Here is an 8,458-nt window from a genome sequence, read left to right on the forward strand (position 1 = left end):
TCCCATGGGCTGCAGTTCTTTACAAACAGCTTCAGTGTGGGTCCTTTTCTATAGCTTATAGTTCTTCAAGAAAAGGCTGCTCCAGCATGGGTTCCCTGTGAGCTCACAAGTCGTGCCAGGAAACCAGATCTCATAGACTCCTTTCTCCACAGGGCCAGAGGCCCTGCTAGGAGCCTGCTCCAGCGTGGGCTTCCCACAGAGTCACAAAGTCACAACTTTTTTTCAAGCATCCACCTGCTCTCATGTGGGGCTCCCCAGGGTCTGCAGGTGGATCTCTGAGCCCCTGTGGAACTCTGAAGGCTTCAGGGAGACAGCCTGCCTCACCATGGTCTTCATCATGAGCTACAAATGTATCTCTTCTCTGGTGCCTGGAGCACCTTCTCCCCCTCCTTCTTTGCTGGCCTTGGTGTCTGCAGTGTTGCTTCTCTCACATATTCTCACTTTTGTCTTCTCTGTCTGCAATTATTTCTGTACCAATAACTTTTCCTATTTAGCATTACTATCATGGCTCATGGGCTCAGCCTTGGCCAGAAGTAGGTCCATCTTGGAGGAGCTGGCTGACATTGGCTTGGTTGGATGTGGGAGAAGCTTCTAGCAGTTTTTCAGAGTAGCCACCCTTAAAGCTCCCCCACTACCAAAACCTGACCACACAAACTATCCCAAGGGGCTGCTGTCCAGGGAGAACCACAGCTCCAGCCAGTGGGATGCTGGCCTTTTTACATACACTTTGAGGGTAACTACAGGATGGAAGGGTGGGGTAGAAATTTAATTTAGATGTAATACCTTCTTGACATTTTTTGTGAAATCAACCTTAAGGTAAAAGAGAAAGACCAGTTCAGAGAAAAAGCAGTGGAAGAGAAGGATTACTCTGCTCAATGTACAGAAGGAGATGGCCATAGTGGCAGGCTGGCCAGTGGATGTGGCTGGTGGGCTCTCAGATATTCCACCATGCCTCTGGTGGCTATGTCAGCAGAACCAGCTCATGAGTTGGGGCTGATATTGTAGTTCAGGGCATGAAAAGAGCACAGATTTAGAGGAGTCTGGGAACTTGATGTTCCTTTTAATGCTTATAGAGCAACATTTCAAGGCTTGCTATGCATATGGCATTTTATAATGATTTTCTCCTTGCTGTTGTAGCTGTGTATGACAAACATATGGTAAGATTCTCTTTTTCATTGCAGGTACTCCATCTGGGATTTTTGGAAAGATAAGACTTGGTTTTGCACAGGTTCTTGTTTCCCACCACATCTAAAGAGAGAAGGACATATGCAGTGTTGCATCAATGTTTTGCACAGAGAAGATGTGGCTGATAAGCTTTGAGAAGCCCATTCATATCTACCTCCACCTGGGGACTAGGGCTGGGTTGTGGTATTGGCTGGACCTACAAGATCTCTCTTGTTGGCAGGTTCCATTCTGCTTTAGGTGGCCCAGCTTGATGCTTCCTGTTCTAGCAGTTTAGAAGGACATAGGTCATCAGTGCACACTGCTAAGTAAAGTCAGTGCATTCAGTGTAAAGCTAAATCTGTTTTCTGATATCTGTGATCATGAAAATGAACCTGATTTATTATTCTCCCCACAATAAATGACAACTTTCTTCACAGGGTGAAATTTAAATTTCATGTGGTGTCTCTTCTCTTTATATATTGCATTTCTTAGAAGAGTGATTACTATAAATTGGTGAGCCTGCAAGAGAGTCAAAGTGGACAGCTAAGTTCAAAGCCATCTGTGCCTTGCTTCTAGCAAGGAAAGAAAATTAAAATTATACACCAAGGTAGATAGCATTTGGGGATGATTAGTGGAAACTGAAGGGAAACTTGAAAAAACAGTCTAGAGAAGAACATCTTGCTATGGAAGGTCATTAATGATGGTTAAGTACATAATAGATATAACTCTGCTTTGGATCTTTGTAGAGCAATCTTGTTATTTATAATTGTGGAAATTCTGGGGAAATTTTCTTGCTACAGAGTAGCAAGAGATGGTATTTGAAGCTTTAAAAATTTGGACAAAATTGAAAAAAAGTTTCAGATTAAGTGAAAATGATAATAGTTTCAAATTGTCAAAACAGTTTGTCTCATGAAGCATCTAAAATATTTTGACATTTCTGCTTAGTTTTCAGATACTATAACAAATGCCAAGGAAATGATTTCACAAAACCACTGAAAGTGGTTCCTAACCACCTACATTTTATGCTGCTGTCAAGTAATCAGGGTAATTCCCTCCAACTGCCTCCTGTGGCAGGGGGCACCAATCCTTTGCTATCCCTTGTGAGTTAAGGGCTCATAGCCTCCTTGAAAAATCTGTGCAAAGTACAGCTAAAAAAAAGGTGAAAATTTCACCCTCAAATTTTCCTACACCAGTAGATCTTATTTCTCTTCTGCATGTCCTTCAGGCTGAAGAGGAAATTAAATTACAGCTCCTCTAGTGTGGATGAATGACACAAGACATGGTGGTAATGATGTGACCACTGAGCAGTGTTCTTCACCACTTGGAGCATAGCTCAGTTCCTTTTATGATAAGTTCCTTAAAACAATTTCTTCATTTTTGGTTGAATGAACTCCATTGCCTAATCTAAGTCAAAAAGCATCTAAGTTTTATTTACTCTAGAACACAAAATCTAGTAATTAAAAAGCTATTTTGAAGGTAAAAATTCTTATCCACCATGTCAGGGCTGCTTTCCCTACAAAAAAACCCCATTGTCTGTGCAAATGTCTAGCTGATATTCATAGTCAGTTTTCTTTGAACTGATGATATTATGGAACCCAACTGTAAATACTGATGCACCATTCATATTTCTAATGAAATCTTCATCTTTCATTTACACTTACTCCCTTTTTGTTAGAAATATATATTGAATTATTATAAATTATATTATCAATTTGGCCTATATATATTAGGCTCAGCTAAACAAGTCAAATTAATATTTTTCTACCAAAAGTCTTTGAAGCTCTTACTTCATTTTACTGTACCTTTATAATTCCTGGATATTTATTGAAGTCAAGAGAAATTGATGTAATAATATGTATAATATATATTTAATGTATTTTGTTTGCAACAACTGGATTTAACTTATGAATTTGTGATTCACTGAGGATTAGGGGAAGTAGAGAACAGCTTCTTCCACATGAAGCAGTGGCTGAACACTGGAATGAACGTTTTTTTCAAAATAGAAAATATGTGATCTGGATTTATGCCAAGCACAGACAGCTGTGATGCTTCAGGACAAAACATGGTTATTTCTGAAGTATTTGTGCTTAGTATCTTATCTTTATGCTTAGCATATCTAGTGGTTAGAAATGATAAAGTAAAAAGCTATCTAATTATCAGAAATTTGGTCATTTTTCATTTGCTTGTTTCTTTGCAAGGATTAGATCATCCTGATACTGTTTTATTATGATTTGTGGTCCCATTTCTGAAAAACTTTTACAAAAATATGGACCTATTAAAGTAGCTACTACTGGAACTCTAATTGCTGTTCTTGATTTTCTTTGCTCATCTTTTTGCTATTCACATTTAAATGTATGAATTTCTTGTAGGTATCAAAACAAGTTTTGCTTCTAGTCCATATAATTTTATTTTTTTTTTGCTAGATCAAGAATGTTTTTATAAAAAAAATTTCTAGGTACTGTATTCAGTTACAGAAATACAGAATGGAAAAACTAATACTAAGATACAGAAAATCTATTGTTGGGAAGAATGCATGAATTATGAGTATTTATGGTTGACAGTTTGATTTCTAAGAGAAACATTTATGAAAGGTAGAATCATCTTATTAATTATAAGGTGAATTATAATGTATTTTAACAATCTTTCTCATAAGATTATAATAGAAAATTGTAATAGCTTCGTTTTCTTTTTTTCTGATTCAGATTCAAACTGGATTCAGCTCCTAACAGTAGTGGTAAAAATATGTGTTCAGAAGCTTTTTGCAGACTATGGTATTTTCAGGCCAGTGGATATATATGTTTGGTTTACATTTCAAAAACAACTTCTTATACAAAATAACAATATCAGCGACATATTAATAATGAAAGCAGAGATCGAAGAACCCAATGTACTTTTTACATTGGTGTTAATTTGACACGAGCACAGTGCTTGTTATTGAAAGTATTGTGTGCTCTGGGATTTTCATAAAACCAGGGTTTATTTAACAGACTTGTCAGGAAACACTTTCTACTTTGTTTTCATTAACCTCTTGTTCTTGTCTTAGGCTGCATGAGGCAGCATTCATTAAAAATAATTTCTAATTGCTGTTGTTCTCTCTAAACAATTTTCATCCCTCCCAAGTTTTCTATAAATATATGTTGATTTGTAATTTGGCTTTAAAACATGTTACTGAAGAAAGACATGGAAATAATGGTTTTAAGATGGCTTTATTGCTTGAACAAGAGGATTTAATTCCTGTCACTTTTTCTGTTCTTTATTTTCATAAAGGCACATATTGTTTTTTGTAGTAATGATACAACCCTGCAGAAACTCATTAAGTTTATGCAGATAAACGTAAGCATTGTGTGAAAAGCATGCTAGAATGAGGTTCTAAAATATCTTTGCTTAATTAAGAACCAAGGATCCAGCTGGCAAAGTAATACTGCTCATGGAAATCCATCTTGCAAAGGAAGTAGGGGTTAGTGGTAAGTGGCAGAGAGTCAGTTTTGTTGCTGTGAGCTGTACCCACATTATTACTGTTGTCGTGTGCTACAGCCAGTCTAGGTGCACAGGCAAAGCATTCGTCTTGGGAACTTCACTCAAAGTGAGCTTCACTCAAGATGGAAAAGTGGATGCCATGGTATGAAACAACTGAGTAAATTATGTGGTATCATGTAGTTCAGAAACAGAAAATTGCTCCAATTTAAAAACTGTCTGCAAATCTTTGTTGCTGTCTTCTTGACAAAAGTGTGGATGCTTGGATTGGAATGTATTTGGAAACCATTTGGGCTTTTTAGCCCCAAACTGATCCCAGACTCAGGATCATTTTGGGTTTAGTAGGCATTAAGATATACAGAAGTAACAGTGTTCCTTGAGTACAAACTTTTGAAATTTCACATCTAATATCATAACTTGTTGTGAGACACTGCTACTTTCTTAAGAATCCCTTAAGATTTGTTCAGAGAGCACATGTTTCTTTTAGGTCTAAAATTATTTTCATTGCTTCATTTTTAAAAATCATCTGTGTGCTTCGATTTTAGTTTATTTGCACAGTCAGTCTGGTGCAAGGTTTCCCTCTGGTGGTTATAACATGCACAAAGTGTCTGAAAGTGTAATGTTGTATCTCTACTATCTTAGAGTTTTGTTATTTTACACCAAAAGGATGCAGATGTACGTCAAACCTTAAATAGATGTTATTACTTTGTAGATGTGATCAAAATTTCTTTACTACTTGAATGAAGAGAATCATATCACTGAGCACAATGTAGTCACATGTTTTACTTTTTCCCCAAGTCAGATCTTTTTTATTGTGGGCTGGAATTGTCTTTGTGTAGCAGAGGATCTGAACCCAGTTAAAACAGTAGAAGTTATGAGTTAGTTCAGCCTTCTCCATCAGATATGAGAGCACTGTCCAGTAAGCAGAAATAATTTTTTTTCCTCATAGCAGATAGTAGTGTCTCCAGAGAATTAAATCTCTGCCCCTTTTTCTCTTTACCTGTAAATTTCTGTTCCTCTAAGACACAGCAACATATAACAAATGGGACAAAACATTGCAGTTACATTTCAGGCTCATTCGCTGGCAGCTCTTTGTTGAATTCCTCTTCTGTTTAGGATTAATTTATAGAAATCAACAATAGGGACGGAAGTTTGAAATCCATTCTCAAACTGCTTTTAATTACTATTCTCTTTTGGGATTAAATTATTGCAGAGTCACAGAATGAGTAGGGATGGAAGGAACCACAGTGGGTCAGCCTGTCCAACCTCCCTGCATATACTCAGTTAACAGTGCTTGTTTTGTCTTAGGGAGTTACTGGTTTTGCTGCACTGGCCAATAGGTAAATTGGTCCTTGTTCCACCCAGAAAATTCCACATAAACTTTATTGCCAGGGATTAAGCAGAACCATTGGAAAGAATTGCACTCATCTTGTGGCAGTCCACTGCAGAGGCAAGTGTCTCTATACACAGAGCTTTCTCTCCAGATTTATTTGTACATGGTACTGATGGCTTCTTCATAAACTCTGTGTAACCACGCAGTATATTTATGTATATATTTATATATGTATTTATATATTATGTATATATTTGTAGGCTTGTGTAGTGCTTCCTAATTTGTGAACTTCCAGGTCTAATTTTCATCCAGCTTTTTTCTTCCATAAATTTCTTTGTCAGAAGTCCTAAGAATCCTGCTCTTTCATATTGGCTTTGCAGGTTTTGGTGTCGTGAGGTCCCCAGGATGACGTGAGAGATGAGAATTTGACTCCATGTTCTCAGAAGGCTGATTTATTATTTTATGATATTATGTTATGTTATGTTGTATTGTATCATATGATATCGTATCATATCATATCATATCGTATCATATAAGAAATGCTATACTAAAACTACACTAAAGAGAGAGAAAAGATACATCCGAAGAAGGCTAAACAAGAGTGATAATGAAAGCTCGTGACTGACTTTTCAGGGTCTGACACAGCTGATGGTAATTGGTCATTAATTAAAAACAGTTCACATGTTTGGATAAACACTTTGCAGACCATATTCCAGAGCAGCAAAACATGGAGAAGCTGAGGAGAATTCTCAGCTTCCCAGGAGAATAAATCCTGGTGAAGCAATTTTTCAGAAAATATCACGGTGACAGCAAGTCACTTCAGGATTACTTCCTCTGCTAGACAGCTCCTGACTAACTGTGCAGCAGGGTAGACTTCATGTGTTTTGTGACTGAGTTTTTCTCCTATTATATTAGCACTCACTATATTTTCTTCTTGAATATGAATGTATTTGAATACCAGAGGATTGCTAACATCTCATGTGTTAATCTCATGGATACTAAGGATGTGGCAGGTCAGCCACTGGTCCTCTGGGACAAAAAGTTGGCATCAGAAGCTTGGGTAGGAAATGGGCAGTGAGAGAAATGCAGTGCATATATCTAACAGGACACCATAGGAAAAATGTAGAGTGCTTTTTCATTTCCAGAGAAGCCTCTACTAGGACATGCTGGCTGATCTTTAGTTTCATGTAATTTGGGACATTTTCAGAATGTTGATCATATTTAACAGGTTAAACCATCCTACAATTAATGGAGGCATGGTGTAGAAATGAGGAAAAAAGAAGCTCCAAACCAAACTGATTTGGAAGTTTGCCACTGTCACTATAATTCTGCTGTGGTGAAACTTGAATGGGCAGCATGCAAGGCAACAGAAATCTGTCCATGGGAGCTTTTACAGAGGCCAAGATAAATTACATGTAATTCAAGCACCCTGGAGTATTCTAAATGGTAGACAGTAAATGAGCCATGCTTAAATGAGAGTAGCTCATGTCAACTGAATTATTACACTGCATTGTGGATACTGTTACTAAGTTGTTAGCAGTGTACATTCAAAACTAGTAAACAAATCACAGTAACAAGTACTAATTCAGGAAGAGCAAGACCTCAAGCTGTGCTGTTGCAAACAGGGGAAGTTGTGAGCTCAGTCTGAAATTCTTATCCAAAAAGCCAGAAGAAAGTACTAGATAAGGTATTGAGTATTTTACTCAAGATAAAGCTGAGTTTGGAGGTCACACCACTGTTACATGCTTGAGCAGGCTGTTTGGGGCAGACGGCTGTCCATGTTGCCAGCAGCTGGGTGAAAAGGAGAAATTAAAAAAAAAATAAAGAGAAAAATGAGTCTATGCTCTACTTTGTGGCTGCTCCTGAAGACTCCAGCTTGCTAGTTGAGCAGCTGGCAGCATCTTGCCAGGAGGGGACCTGCCATCCACTGGAGAAAGAATAAAAACTGTTAGGAACATCAATGTTAAGGTGCTCACACTTTGCAGAAAAATGTTGGAGCAGGCCAAGTTAAACCAAGCTGATCTCAGCTGGGAGTGAGGAACAGTATCACTCCACCACAGAGAAAGGGCTCCAGTGCTGCTCCTCTTGACTTCAGTGGCTTGAGTGATGTTCTAGTAGTAAATATTGAGACAAATAACACATGCAGAACTGGCCATAGATTAGAAATAATTTGTCACTCTTTGATGTCAGTAGCCACAGTATCACAGTAATGAATTTTATCAGTTATCAAATAGCAGCTTTCAAATGCACCAGCCACTGTGGTCACGTGGAGCAAATACCAACTTTATACAAATAAATATCTGTGTTCCTCACCTTAAATAAATTGTGATTTCTTATTATGTAATCCAAAAAAATGCATATTGTATAAGAAGACTGAATCTCAAAGTATAATGAAAACCTGGCAAATATATCACAAACTCATTAATAACTTTAAAAAGCATGATCAATTTATACACTTTCTAAATGTATTTGTCAGTCCATCTCTTA

Source organism: Agelaius tricolor, unplaced genomic scaffold (genome assembly GCF_023055355.1).
Source record: "Agelaius tricolor isolate 1412-34295 unplaced genomic scaffold, bAgeTri1.0.p SCAF_1, whole genome shotgun sequence".
NCBI classification, from domain to species: domain Eukaryota; kingdom Metazoa; phylum Chordata; class Aves; order Passeriformes; family Icteridae; genus Agelaius; species Agelaius tricolor.